Source organism: Pipra filicauda, unplaced genomic scaffold (assembly GCF_003945595.2).
Source record: "Pipra filicauda isolate LSUMZ 115617 unplaced genomic scaffold, ASM394559v2 scaffold50_size3627746_pilon, whole genome shotgun sequence".
NCBI lineage: Eukaryota > Metazoa > Chordata > Aves > Passeriformes > Pipridae > Pipra > Pipra filicauda.
The window spans coordinates 2,162,865-2,178,802 of record NW_024104654.1 but is presented as its reverse complement, the minus strand read 5'-3'; the positions used below and the strand labels follow the sequence as shown (position 1 = coordinate 2,178,802).

General features: G+C 39.6%; 1 protein-coding gene across 3 annotated transcripts in view; it reads left to right on the top strand.

Annotated features, from left to right (window-relative positions):
• The window catches only part of MTUS2 (microtubule associated scaffold protein 2), a 247,886-nt gene that overhangs the window by 116,605 nt on the left and 115,343 nt on the right, over positions 1 to 15,938 (top strand). The gene's annotated exons all lie outside the window — the stretch shown is intronic.

The window sequence follows — 15,938 nt, the reverse complement described above, 5'->3', positions numbered from 1 at the left end:
AATGATTTGTCCTTTAAAACATATGTTTTTATTCTAGCAGAACATATGGTCTGTCTTTGATCTGCCTTACATACTATTTGAAGCCTATCACAGTGGCTTCCTAGATGTGTCGGCCTCATTAGAGTCATTATTGTCCTGGTCTTTTGTCAAAATGGAATCCAAAAGATTTTTCTTTTTTTTCATACTGAGTATGCTGCATCATTGCCAATTATTTTTGAGTCAGAGGTATCCCAGTCTCTTTTAAGTTTTCAGCCATATGTTGCAGAGTGAGTGTGAATCTTGTCACTTCTCAGGAGAGTTTTCATAAATTTATGCCCCAGAATGGTGCCACACAAGCTCTTGGGTCTTCTGACATGGTGTGAATAAAATCCTGAGAGTATGTTGTCAGTGAATGGCCTGAAGAGCAGCTGAAGGATGTCCTCACAGTCTTCCCCACTGCAGTGAAGAGTTCTTACATTTTTTATTTTCCTGCATCCTTCCCTAGAAGACAGGCAGCAGAAAATGGCCAAGTGCCCACAGGTCCTGGGCGTGGATCTGGTGGGAAAATATGCACAGGGATGTGATTTCTTGCTGAGCTGAACAACATGTTCTGGTGGGCTAGAGGGACATGCTTGGCTAGAGCAGCTGTTTGCTGTGGAGATGTTTTTGCCTATCTCCATGTTTCCCCTGTGTACAGACAGAGGTAGCACATCCTTTGGAAGGATTTGAAGCCACATCCTCAAAGACTGAGTGTCTATCAGTCAAATCCTCAAATAGTGAGTGTCTATCAGTCCCTCCTCCTCCTTTTCCTGTCTGGCTCTGTAAAAGATGCCTAAATCTGGTCCTTCACTTCTGTTGTGGTGCTTTTATTGAGAATTCCTGAAGTGCAATGCTATTTGATTGCTCACACAGCCACGGAAATGTTTTTTAAAGCCAAAAAAGATTCATCTCGTTTAGCACGTGCCATATGCATCTGGCCATACCTTCTTGGTGAGGGCACTCAGCACCCACCCCTGCTGCTGCAGGGACAGTGCTGTGGTGACCTGGGGGACCAGGAGGCCAAACCATTTGTTTCAGCTGCATAGATTACATAGTGGAAAATCTGCACTAAGGAACAACTATTTCTCATTTATTCTGTCTATCTGCCATAGTAAGTGTGCACAAGCAATAGCTTACCTGCTTGGGTATGCCCTGAAATCACTGTTGATTTAGTTTGTCCCTGATGTTCCTCTTATTAATTTATAGTTTATACAAAAAACACAGACATTTGAGTGCGGTGCCTGTGGGTCTTTTAGCTGGCTTCTAACCAACTTTGCTTGTCAAAGAACCTTCCTTTTCTTCTGGTGCAATATGTTTGTGCTGGTTGCTAAGCAGATTACCTCCTACTGCATATTTAACAGGAATGAGAATAGTAACACAGTTCAGAGGTGCTGGATAGAAACATGGGTTTTCTTGAGTTAGGAAAGAGTAAATAGGGACTAAAATAATGATAACTGCTGCTTCCCAGGATGGACTTTTTATGCATGAAATCCTTGAGATTCTGATATTTGCTGTATTTTATGCGGTGTCTTTACTTCCATTAATGACTGAAAGTGTTTGCACAGGCAGCAAGAAATCTCATCTGAGGAAAAGTAAGTAGTTTGTTATGAAATACATGGGTTTTTTTAGCTTTACTATTTACTTTCAATGTCTTTTTGGCAAAATTGTATTGACTCTAGTGCCATTGTGTTTCCCCTCCTTGTGTAGCCCTTTTTTTATGAATGTCTTCAGATGTGGGTTGCTCTACTGAGGAGTTACCATGTTCTCTAAGCAAAGTGATTATTGATCCTCTCATTTCCCTTCATACTACTGCAGTATAAAAATGTGATTATACTGATTATGGCTTCCTAGTCCACAGAGCTCCTTCATAGGATGCATATCCTGGGGCAAGGAAATCAGCCAAACAGTATCCTCAGGTTAATCTTGCTGTTGAAATTGGTTTGAGGCTCTACCTGAGAAAAAATGTTACATTAAGACCACATAATTTTGAGTTTTGAGTACTTTGTTTTGTTTTGGGTTTTTTTCTCCTTTTTAATGTGCCTAAGCTCTGGTCAATGCAAACATTTAGTAATTGATAATATAGTTTTCTTGTATCCCTTTCTCATTTTGTTTCTAGATCTTTTTTTTCTATGTTACAAGATGTTGAGGGAAGAAACTTTTCAGCACACTGAGAGCTCCAGCTTAGTATCCACAGAGTCATGTAAATCACCAGACAAGTTTGGAGTAAACACACATTTTCAAGTTGCACTTCTAAAAATGAGGAGCTTCTAACTGGACACACTGGACCCCAGCAAGGCCCCTTGTTTATAGGGACTGATAATATCTTGATTGTCCTTGGAGGACGATCTCTCGGGAAAGGTACCAGACGTTGAATTCATATCTGCACCTCTTGTCAACCTCTGTGAATGTCACCCCAGCAAAAGGACACTTGTGGGGCAGGCAGAGCAACAGCTCAGTTTCCTCCTTACTTTCTTTAGGATGACGATACCTTGGGATCTTGGGATATTCCTGGTGGGCAGCTTTCTTCCAGTTCTCCGTAGAGTAGCTGATGGCCTTAGCACATATTCTGCTCTCCTCTCTCCACAAAGCCCAGACATGCTCAGGGGTTGTGGCTCGCTGTAGCTGCTGTTCTCTGCAGTGTGGGAGCAGCAGAGCATGGCTCTTGCCGCTTCGCCCGTGGCATGGCTAATGATACACATCCAAAGGCCACTTCCAATTTCCTGGAGTGGGGATTTCTCTTTCATACGTGAACTGCAGTGTATCCAGCTGAAGCAGGAGCAGGTGCTTTGTACAGCTGAAATCAATATACCGGAGACTAAATTGCTGGGTTTGGAGAGCGAAGGCAGGATGAGCTCCAGTAGGTTTTCCTGTACCTATCACCTCTGCCAGCCAGACTGCCTGGGAGACTACCTATTCCATGGCAGTCATGCCTTCTCTGATTTACAGCTGCCCATGTCTGGCCCCAGCAAGGGTGACATTGTTGCTTCTTGCTGTTCAGGTAAATCGGTCAATCTTGGCACTACAAGCAGCCCTGGGGAGACACTAGTGGCCAATCTCCCCATAGAAAGGGGCTGTTGCTTGCTGACAAATCTAGCCAGCATTTTGGTGAGTAAAATATTCAGGATTAGTCTTGAGGAACCTGCATTGTGCAGGTCTGGAAAGGGTCAGCTCTGACCCTGCAGTCTGTCTCATATTGCCCCTGTTAGTCTTATTTCCAAAACCACTGCCACTACTGTTGGCCAGATCCAACCAAATTTATCAGACACACGCAAACATAAAGAGTCAGAAGTTTTGAGGAATTTACCTTATCTGGGAGGCAGGATCTTACTGATGTTCTGTCTGAGGGAAAGCCAGCAAAATGAGCTCATCATCTTTAACAGCAGGAGATTCTCATGGGAGAATGGCAGTGGAAGTGTCCCAATCAGCAGAAACCTTCATTAAAAACACTAGCCCTCTTAGACACTGGAGAGTCCAGCCAGAAGGCACAAGGCACGAGACTGCATTAGCTCCAATACTGATGAGAATTTTTTTTCTTTCACTTGAATTTGGAATCACTTAATTGCCACTAGCTAACGCTCTATTCTCCACAAACTTGTTCCTTCCACACATTTTAAAAAGCTGGAAAAAAAGGGACATCTCTTAAACTTTTTACAGCCACAGGAGTTTTGTTTTTCCTTGCTCTCCTTATGAAAAGATGAGCACATACTTCTTCATATGTATCAGAGACAGTGAACAAATTGACAGCAGACACTGAGGAGAGAAAAATAAACAGTACTCACAGAGAAAAACCTTTTATTCAATGCCCTTTTCTTAGCACACTGAGAAGAACATAGGCAATATTATCATCATTGCTAGTGTATTTCCCCCAAATATGCTGGCTAATCAGTAAGTATAAAGTTGAAGTGAACAGTTTTACTTACTAAGCATTGCCTTGTGCCTACCTTCATTAAAATTTATCTACTCTTGTGTTGCCCAATCATCCACTTTGATTAGATCCTCACGGAATTCCTCTCCATTCTCAGTCATTTTGTGTAACTTAAATTATTCTGTTTCCTCAGCAGATTCACCACCTTGCATACTGCTTCCTTCTCAAGATTATAACAAAAGTTGTTGAGTTGCAGAGATATTGAGAGCATTTACATCTTCAGCTTGGCAAGAAAATTATTTACTCTTCCTTATCACTTCTATTTTAAAAACCCTTGCAGTTGCAAACTTCCATTAATATTCTCCCGTGGGGGACTTTTCTGATAGACTTGAGTAAAACTAAGTAAATGTGTGGCTTAGTAACTTTGAGCCTTCATAGAGCTCTGCCAGGTTTATTGCAGATAATGTATTTTGACAGAAATTTTGCTGCTGTTTCTCTACTTATGTTTAACCATCTGAGTTATTTGTGTCTTCAATGATATTTTTTATATTTAGATGACTGTATTTTACAGTGTAGAGTGAGAAAAGGTGTATTGCAAAACAAAGAACAGATTCCTATATGTAGCTTGTAATAGAAATAGTAAAAAGACAAAAACACAGTGTTGATGGTCCTCTCAATTATTTCTGTAAATGAATGGGGCATATCCATGCAATACTGAAAATCCAATTAGTAGAAGTCCCAGATACTCTCATTTACAATGCTGTCTTTGTGTCTTTGCTTTTTTCAAAGAGTATTTGTAGGTTGTTGCCTAGCATTTATTTAGTTGTTTTCTTTGTGCCACGATTAATGAGTATTAGGAGAGTGCAAGTTTAGCTTGCATGCTATGAAATGAAACTGGGCCAAAACTGAGGATACCCAACAATGGCTAGATATGATTTGCTTTCTACATACATTATTATTTTAGATGGTGTACAAGTACTTTAGAATTAGAAAATCAAATTATTTTCCTTCTTCTATAGTGATAGAAGATAGCCATTGTTTTAGGTGGAAGAGGTGCAGAATGGATGGGCTAATTTTCAGTTGCATAAAAGGCAGAGTAATACAGGTGGGTTTGTCCTGTGCTGGCTTTCAAAGCTCTTGACAATACAGATGCACCCACAGCACAACAGGTCAGTTGTGCTGTGGGTGCATCTGTATTGTCTCATGAAAGTCATCAAAGGCACATATTGGGTCCGCAAAATGAAAAAGAAAAAAATCTTAGTCTCTTAAAGATGGAGCTGTCAGAGCAGTGGTGCACCAGCTGTTCCGCACCAGAAAGAAATCTTCAAATCCAAATTTGAGTGAGTTCAGAAAGCCACTGTAGGATAAGTTTCTTTATTTTCTTAGTTCTGTGCATTTCAGCTGCCAGAAATAAATGGCTAGTGAACTGAGTCAACCTGGTAGGTTGTATGTTGTTTGTGAGCGAAGTGTTCAATCAGAAGAAAGCCTCCTGTCCCTGACAATCTTTTAAAATATCATAACTCAGAAAGATTAATTTTTAGAAAGCACTGCCTCCCAGGCTCTTGGTCAAAAGCCATAGGAGTACCAATACTTTAGATGATTCCAACTATTTTTTTAGGTTTGGTTGTTTGGTTTTGGGTTTTTTTGCTGTTACATGTGCAAATGAGCACTGTAATATAATTTTTTTTTTCATCTGTATGTTCATCTCTGAGGAAGTTACCTCCTGAAATTTGTTTACTGGGCTATTTTTGAGATGTAGTCACAAGTGATTCCATGCTGGCTTAGAAATATGCCACTTCAGCACAGTTCACAGTGGCTCAAGCAGCTACCCTTTAAATGTGATGGCAAATAATGTCTTAACAGTCATGAAAAAAAAGAATAAAAATTTGAAATATTGCTACTTACTCTTGTTGTAGACTAAGCATTTTGCACCTGCAAAAGAAAGACTACCCAGAAAATGTATCTGTAATAGCTAAGAAAGGGAAGGTTTGTGTTAGTTGATCAGTGCTTGTTTGTAATATTTGAATGTGAAAGGCTTCAAACTTCTTAAGAAAAAAATAACTAAAAAATTGGTTTGAGTTGATACTGCTGTCCCAACCTTCCTGTGCAGTTATTTGTGGGATAGATTGCAACAGGATTTAACGTTGTCCTGATGTCTTAATAGATTAAAAATAATTTTTAATTTCTGACTGAGGCAAGTTCTAATTGACTAACTGATTATGATAAATTATAGCATCATTTGGAATAGTTTATCAGTGCTGTCAGGATTTGTTTAAATTAAATATGCAATATTTCTACCTGTTTCCACACCAGGAACTGAATGTGTCTTAGAAATCACAAAAAGTGAACAAACAAATTTAAATACTTACCAATCCATACTTGTAATGCCAATAAGATCAAGCCTTTGAAAAATGAATGGGAGACATGTATGGACCTACATGATGGAATTTCATAGTACTTGAGAGAGATGGGCTTTGAAAGTACTGCTTTATGTTAAGATTTCTGATCCTAATACTAAGGCACATTTTGGTTTTGAATCGCTCAGCTTTTATCAGAGAAGAACTCTTGTGTTGCTTTCTGCTCAGCAGTTCTCAGCAGAGCATCTCGCAGCTTCAAAGCTACCATTATGATAAAAAGGCTTCCCAACAACTCCTCCAGAATACTGGCAAATAGAAACAATGGAAGAATAATGTTGTCCCATGAATTCTACAGTGTATGCTGGAGAACAGCGGTGTCTTGAACTGCTTGTATATTAGGGTCTGAAAGCTGGTGTATTCTTCGGGTCTCTTGGGCTTCTACACTCTTGATCCTTCGTTGTTGTCTTTGGCACACGCACCATTAGTACCTAAGGCTTGTGCCTTCTGGAGCATCTGGTGATTTATTTGATTTATTTTTGGATTGTCCTTCCTCCTGGCATGTTCACTCTTGTCAGTTCTCAGCCTTACTGTAGTGTATTCATTTTTCAGTCATTGTGATTCTGTGACCTGTAGGCTTTTACTTGGAAGCTACAATCAGAACAGCTTTTTTAAAACTGAGTGGTATTTGTTTACATTAGGAGTAGAGAAATTCCAGAGAAAAGAGTTAAGGCCTGTTGGCCTTACGAGACAAATTCAGCTTAACACAGGTTTTCCCACCAGCCGACCTGTTGCACCACCAAAAATAGGACCCTATCTTTTGATAGTCAGGCAGGTGTGAGCACCTTCTGCAGCCACAGGATGGGACCAAGAGGACTTGATAAGAGATGTGGAAGAGGGAGATGGAGCAATGTGCCTTCCATCCTCCAGGCACAGAGCTTTCCCTTCAGTTTCGTCTCTCAGCACATCACACTAATTAGACAAGGGGAGATATACAAGCACAAAAGAAAGGAAAAAACAGGTATTCCTGAGGTCTCCATGCTTGGGAGCTGTAAATTTTAGAAATCTGGTTTTACATGTCAGCAGGATTGTGTGCTATCTTTAATAATCTGAAGGTAAGAATTACTTCCATTTCCTTAATATCTTGTGAGGCAAGCAACTAATTACCTTCCTGTCTTTAATTTTTTTTTTTAAATCTATTGATGAATAAAAGTAAGGAAATGTTGCAAGGTATTTTCCACTGAGTTTTCTCTCATTATGTGAACACCCCATTTGCCCATCCATGCCTTCTTTGTACATTCACTTGCAGGAGCTGTTCTACTGTAGTACTATTAATTATTCTTCATATTGTAGAACTCTATCTGATTATTCTTCATCTTGTATGCTCTCAGTTATAAATCAACATTATTGTTATGAAAATCACCTGGTACTCTGTATCTTCATCTACAAACATTAATTTGGAAGTATAAACAGACGCTCTTTGAAAGTGGTTGTAGATAAATTCTCAGTAAAACAGGGTATGGAAAAAAGAATTCTTTCCTTCCTGACATTAGCTGTGGAAAGAAAGGTAGAAGAGGTTTAATTTCCTTGTAGTTGTCACAGTGGGAAACTATCAGAAACGTAGTCTTGAACAATTTTTGTATCCTGGTTTATTTAGGTAAGTTGTATTACACCTACTATTGGAACCAAATGAAGTAACTTTTATATTATGAGGAGGAAAAAGATAATGTAGCTTGTACACCTAATGGTCTAGCTAGAGTATTTAGACCTGGATACATTTGTCTTCATAAAGATGGAGCAGCACAAGGCTGCAGAAGCTGTAATGTCTGGACCATTATTTATAAAGACCAGAAGATGAAGAGTTCTTCAATCTACGAAGAAACCAAAGATTATTCTTTGCATGATGTCCAATAGCTCAAGATGGGTAAAAAAGAAGCAAAGAAACAAAATTAAGTCCAAGCTGGATCCTTTTCTCCAACTTCTCCTAGATATAGTTTTCAACTGTTAAAGAACTCTGCATGTTGTATATTAGTTGATTAATAATTATTGCATTGTTTTTGAAAGTCTGCAAGGTCCACTGCAATTATTTTAATTTACATTCTTTTTCTGAAGGGATTAATTTCCAAAAGAATGTTTTACAGTTCTTTTGGACTTCCTGTAGTGATTGTAGAAACCACAGGAGTGCTGTAACTATTAGCTTAACTTCAGAACTAAAAAAGTTGAGCAGGTCACAGATATGCAGAAACAATGCTAATAGTTTGCTTTTAAAGTACTCAGTCTAGATATAGAACAAAATATTAGGCGTAACTTCATAAAATTATGGCATATAATGCTCATCTGTCTTTCCAACCATCCCTTCTGATCATACAGTGTATATAATTGGGAAAGTCCAGAGTCTGTGGTGATGAGCGGGTCTACACTTAAGGCAGGAACTCAGATCAGTGAGTTAGGGTCAGGATCAGGTTTGGAAATCATAACCAGGGACAGGCCCAGCTCAGGGACAGGCGAGCTCATAGTGATGAGGCAGATCTGGGTCAAGCCCCAAGTTAGCCTGTTGTCTAGGGTCCTAGTCTGAACCGGCTGGGTCCATGATCAGGAATGGGCACAGCTGTAATACCATTGTGATGTAGCTCAGATGGGAACCGAGGACAAGAGCTTCATCATGAGGACAGCTCCAAGAGGAGGGGGGCAGCCCTTTTACAGGCTTCCTCCAGCCCTTTCTTCAGAGCATCCCTCATCAGCTGTAAATCCAGAGGAACAAACAGAAAAAAATTAGGACTGGGAAGGTGAATTTGCAATATATCTTTGGATTAAAAGAAATATTTGTAGTTGAATGATGTGAAAACAAAGTAAAAAGAATGTGAGGACAGTAGTCATTGTCCACAAGTATGAGAAAGAATAAAGTATTGTGTCAGGACAGGACAAAAACATGGGTAAGTTCTCTAGGCAACATAAGCAACATTAGAGAAAGAAGAATAAAGGTGGCAGTCAGAGGGAATAAAACATGCAAGAGTGACATAGGTACAGCCATGTAGCTGTCTGTGAAAGAGGTCTGGTCAACGTCTGCGGCTCAGAACATTTTTTAAATGGCCTCACTGAAGCTTTCTTCCTCCTCTTCTAAGGATGAATCCATGACTGACTGTAGCCTCTAATCATTTGCTCCTTTGTTAGAGCTCTGGACAATTATTTCTAATTTTTTGTCAGACAATGCAAAACATTTTTTTAGAATTGAAGCATTGTGAGAAGGATCCTTATGAAATATTGCTGGGGTTTGAAAAATGTTTCCGCTGCATACAGCCTCCTATTAGATTCCAGAGTCAGTAACTAATGGAAGCTAACTGAAAGCAGGAATCATTCTTATGTCTGCTATTTGAGAACATCTGTGAATAAATATTTTTATCTCTTCTTCTTCTTCTTCCAGTTACACCAAATTTAGTAACATCATTTCTTGTATTTTGTTATATGTACAGCCATAAATTCCAAAGATAAGACAGTGACAATATGAACACTTACTTAGTTAAATGAGCCTACAGACATATGCATGAGTGCTCTTAATAAGTTTCACATTGGTATAAAGAGATTCTGTAATTGAAGCCAACTTGAAACTCGTGTAGAAGAGTTGTTGAGTGAAGCTAATTAACATCAATTATTATTTTTATTATTGCTCCCAAATCTCAAAGGCAAGTGTTGGTGCATGATTAAGTATTAAGTTTTGTATAACTGTCTTAATAAAAGATGTAGTCTGCTGGCAATGTGCTGGTAGGACAAATACTGTGTTTGTAGTCCAACCCTTCCATTTTTTCCCTTTTTCATTGCCAACATCAATAATAGCTAATTTTAAACTTCATAGAATCATAGACATAGAATATGCTGAGTTGGAAGGGACCCACAAGGGTCATCAAAGTTCAACTCCTGGACCGCACAAGAATCACAGGATGGGCCTGAGTGCCTTGTCCAAACACTCCTTGAACTCTGTCAGGCTTGGTGCTGTGACCACTTCCCTGGGAAGCCTGTTCCAGTGTCCAAGCACCCTCTGAGTGAAAAACTTTTTCCTAATATCCAACCTAAACCTCGCCTGACACAGCTTCAGGCCATCCCTCAGATCCTGTCACTGGTTACCACAGAGAAGAGATCAGTGCCTGCCCCTCCTCTTGCCTTGTGAGGAAGTTGCAGACTGAGATGAGGTCTCCCCTCAGTCTCCTCCAGGCTGAACAGACCAAGTGGCCTTGGCCTTTGCATCTGAACAGCAATCAAACAGATATTTTGACCTTCCTCTTGCTGGTGCAGAAGGACTCTTTATTGCCTGATGATACTTCTTGTGATAAGAGAGGAACACTAAGGTGCACTGAGTAGCAAATACATTGGGAATCAAAGCACCTGGTGGCTTATTTTGTAAGGCGGTGAAAACAAAATTTCTGTGCTTCTGTTTCTCATCCATAGAGCGTAATTAGTGGTGTATCTTTTCTCTGTCAAGAATGCTTTCAATGAGAAAACATGATCTTTTTGAAAAAAATGTTTTAAACTATCACTGCACAGAAAGAAGACGAAGGATTCTTCACTTATTTTCACAGTGTAGTCCAGGAAGGCCATTCTCACTGCTTACACTAGCTTCTGACTATGAATAGTTGCTGTGCTCCTTTGGAGATGAAAATGTCTCACATCTGACTGATCCTTCTGCTGTCGTGGAGACGAAACACTATCCTAAATACTGAGTTTTCCCATCTCGAGCTCCAGTTTCTCTGTAAAGACCCAGTCATTAGAGCTAAGCAGTTCAAATTCAGACCAAAAAAATAGCGCTGCACTATTTGCATTGGCTGAGGATGTCTTGCTAGTGAAAAAAGAAGTTCAAGTGTCTATGAGGACCACTTTACATCTGCCTGAGTCAGCTGACACTGTTGATCCAGGATACTTATATTGACACAAATGTAAACTCCAGTGGAAATCTTCAAAGATTGTTTTGAATGGTTCTCTTTCCCTTCAGAGACGGTACTGGAGGTGACATTAGGCAACTATGCACTCATACTTGCAGAGTTTTTCTGTTAATTACTTTTGGCATCTGTCTTGTCACTTTGCCCCTACTGTGTATTTCACTTCTGCATCTGTTATTTTCTGTGCAAATGAGTAAGCTAAGTAGTAGGTATTCCTAATAAAATCATAATTAGGAAAATTTCCATCTCCCTCCCTGCTGAGACTTCATGGTTGTGTGCTTGTAAGGTAAAGTGAAACAGAAAAAAATTAACCCTGAAATCTTTAAAAAATTTTTAGCCCTAATCATTCTCCATGTCCTTTATGATTTAACTGAGAATGTCATGGACAGATAGATCATTCTTATTTTTTCTTAGCAATTCTTTAAAACTGCTTTGTAATTGTGAAAGAAAAGCAGTCTAGGTGGTATATCACAGTATATGTAATGCATTTCTCTCCCTTTTCATAGAAGAATTTACAATTCAGAGTGACAGTCCATGTTTTTTTTCAGTGGAGAAAGAAAATGCTGATAATACACTACGATGAATGAAGGGATGATGTAGCATTTGAACATACTTAAGCAATGATTACTTCATCTTAAAAGCAAACCCTTTCATAGACTCAACACCGTGTAGACCATGGCTTACCACTAGCTCTTAAAGACTCATGAGTTGTTCAAGTGCGATTCTTGTGGCCAAGGCTCTGGTGTTTGGTTACTGGACAATCAGCATCTCTGTCTGGAGGTCTAATGAGCTGCAGGGGTCTGGGAATTTGGCACAATTATGAGGAAAATGGAGCGAGGGACTGATTCCTGTCTCAGAAGTCAAGTAGTGTGAACTGGCAATGTGTTACTGGGGACTAGGTTCCTCTGTAGCACTATCGTGTTGGAGATAAGTAATTGAAATTGCCAAAAAATAGAGTTAGTAAATGGAACTAATCATTAAGGACAATCAGGGACCTAGTGCTTGAGTTTGGTCCTTGGTACTCCTTTTTTTACTGTATAAAGACACTGCCTAGAACTTGGCTATAGCCCCTAGGACAGGTCTATCCCATAGTGAAGTGAAAGGACCTTTAGGAAAACACCACTACCTCCTGTATCTGTATTATTCCTGGAGTTCTCCCTCTTCATGCCTCTTTGAAGTATGAGATCTCATCCACCCAGAGATTATGGGATGTCCCTCACAGTCAGGAAAGCGATTCAGTTCGGATTTATTCAGAACAGCCTCTCTGTGTAACAGCTTAGGGCAGAATCTGCCCATCCTTGTGGGAGCTCCATCTCAGATATTGCTCTCTCAAATCCTGATGTAAAAAACAACGCTCAGAAGATCAGAGCAAAAGTAAATCCTGTCATAGAAAATAACAGGATACTCTATCATCAGAAAATGTCTCCTCTAACAAGTTGAAATAGATGTCACTGACCACAAGTTGGAGACAGTACATAAAGCTGTTCAGCTGATCGTGTGTTGGCATCTCCAGGAGAATGAAATGGACAATCCACTATACACCTCCACATGTGTTTTCTAGGTTGCCCATGATATACTGTTAGCATACCCAGACCACACAGAGATACCTGTTTTGTCTTACCTATGTACAGATGTCTCATCTGGAGCTGAACTCCACCCTTCCGTCTCTTTCAGAGTAAATCTTTGAAGATCAGATCATGTCTATTTTTGCATTCACTTCCAATTGCTGGTCAAGGACACTGTGATTTTCGTTTAGGAAGGTCATACTTCTTGCCTGTGATTCCAGCAATACCACCCTTGGTTGTGTGGTTGTCACGCAGATTGATGTGCTTAAGCTGGCTGGATAATCATCACACCAGCACTGCTGTTGGATTAAATCGCTCTAGGACATGCAGATCAGCCGCATTTCCCAGCTGCAGCCCAGACATATATCCATCCATGAGAGCCTGGAGTTAGAACATCAGGGCTTAACGGGGGTATTATTGAAATGAGCTCTCTTCCATCAAGTCGCTCTCATGCTTAGCGTTACAGCTTTTGTTCCCAGGCGCTGGTCTGCTGGCACAGGTCTGCGCTGGGGAGCATCAGCTGCTGCCGCTGTCACTGCACTTGCTGTCGATGTCACGCTTGTTAATTTTGAGGGAAATCTGAGCGCACACATCTTTCTTTTCTTTGTTTTGTTCCCCAGTAGTCAATTTCTTGATTCCATTTTTTAGAAGAGTCCAGATGTTTTCCTGCACCCTTTTAATTACACAAGAGACATGCAACATTTACTTTGCCTAATGTGTTTTGGTTTTCCCGTACAGCATGTTGGGGTGCGTGCTTCTCTTCCATTTCCTTTTACCTCTGAGATTATTGGAAACCAATTTACTGACAACAAAAGGAGAGGAGACTGATTGCAGTTTGTGTATTTCTATCCTTGAGAAATATTTTACACACTTTAAGCAGTAGTGTTCAAAAAAATCAGCGAGCTATCAAAAATAGAGCAGCAAGTAGTGCGCTCCATTTATTTTTGTCTCACAGCTCTCCATGCTGGATTAAGAAACATTAAATATTTTAAACTGAGGAGTCAAAGGATGAATTCTGGGCTTGCTGCTAGAGCCTAACTTCACTAACAAAAGATAAATCAAATTTGTATACTATTTGATGATGCATAAACACTCAGAGTTGTTTAAAAATGCATAATTTGACATTGTTTTGAACTTCCTTGTCATTAAATTAGCTCAGTCTTGAGGAAATAGTTTAATAGCTGCTTCAAGCAGAGAATCCAAAATGCCCTAAAATTTCCAGTACATGATCCAAGTCACTTGCAAACCTGTTCCTGTTCTCTCTTTCCCACTTCTCACATCAGTAAAATGTTACACGTATTTGAGAGCATTTTCTATTTTCTTTTCAAGTAAATAAACTATTGAACATTTTTAGAAATTAAATTGACATCTTAAAAGCCATTATTTAAAAAAAAATTACTTGGGGGCTGCATGATACCTTCCTGTGGTCCTCAGAAATGCCCATTACAGTTGATTCTTGCTGATGTTTATGATTGTCTGTGTTTTTCTCAGCCCCCACTCTGGTTATTAGCTATCATAGTGCAAACTGTTTACCCCTTTGTGCTGTTCTTCTAACACACATTGCAATCACTGTACAATGTCGTCAGAGTTGGAATCTGCCTATATCTTTCACACGGAAAGAAGTAAAGTTTAAATAAAATATATGAATGAGCAGTTCTACAGAAAGGAGGCTTAATTAATTTAATTGGTTGTATGGACTAACTTGTGGTTATTTTATCTCAGTGCCTAAATGAAAATGTTTATTTCTCTTCAAAAATACTGTCAGCTCCAACACAGCAGAATACTGACAATAACTATAAGGGCAGCAATAGTTCATAGCCAATGTGTAATCTCTCTTTGATGTGTGTGTAATTGATAAAAATTGCTTTCGGTTGGTAACAATGAAAGAATACACCATGCTCCATATATCTGTCAGGATGGCTTTGTACTGGCTTTTGATGATCTTTGGAAGCATTGCAATAAGACAGAAGGTCAGTGCACTTCATTCCTTATAAATGAGTTTCCATATGGTCTTTAGTGTGTAATATAAAAGGTGAAGGCACTCTGGCTTTCTTAGGCAGCATCATTTAGGTTGTGCTAATGCTAGCATGTAAGGATTGTTGTGAACCTCTAGTCTGGTTGCTTGTATAAAGAAGGCTATCAGTGAAAGCTTAAGTGATTCTTGTTTGAATAAATCTTCTCTGTCAGAAAAAAAAATAATCATGAATTAAAGATGAAAGAGCCAGGATGAGCAACTGTGTGTGTGGTGACAGAGTACTCTGTCTTACTGGCAACAAAAAAAAAAGAAGGATCAAGAGATCAGGGTTTTTTACAACGATGGGCAGAGAAACATCCCTGAGGGAGTCATTTAGACACAGCAAGCGAATGGCAGGAGTTATGTTGCCATCTCCTTCTCAAGGCCCTGTCTCCCAAGAAAAGAGCAGCTCTGACCTCCATTCCTGCACTTGTTTTTGTGATGGGAGCAGGATGAGATGTAACCATCTGTGAGGGGTACTGTGCTGATTTCTTTCTTTGACATCTGGGGAAAGTTATTCCTCTTGCTTCCACACTGACTAAGACATGGTAATGTCTTCCATGTGTTTTTGGGACAGGAGCTCAGTTGGATATCCATGATAGTCGGTTCTGGTTCCTGGTTCTTCCCTTCAAAGGGGTCAGTTGGCTCTTTGTAAGACAATAGGGTCTATAGGCACGGGAGATGCCAGCTCCCTAAATTGCTGATACAATATACCTAAGAAAAGTGCTGCTTCGTCTGGAGGAGACAGGATTAGTATATGAATTGCATTACTGGTGAGGAATTGACCAGAGGAAAGACAAGCTCAAGTGCCACCGAAAATGGAATTGTCGGGCTAAGGTGAAGATATTAATAGAGTTTCTCCAAAATTGATTGGGGGGCTAATCTTATTTAGTATTTTAATTTCTGACCTTGGTGAGAGTTTGTTAATGAAATTTGCTGGCAATCTCAAGTGCGAAAGCTGCATCAATAAAGAATAGATTTGGTTACCATACAAATAGAGTCAGATGACCTTGAAGTCTCTAGTAATAGAAGTGGGATGAAATTGAATTGTACAAAAATACACGTTCCTGCACTCAGAAACTCATAAGAGGAGATTTTACTCCAAACTAAGAGCTCATCAGCTGGAAAAACCTCAATGGGGAGATCTGGTTGTATTTTCTACCTTGTGAACATTAATATAATCAATGGCACATG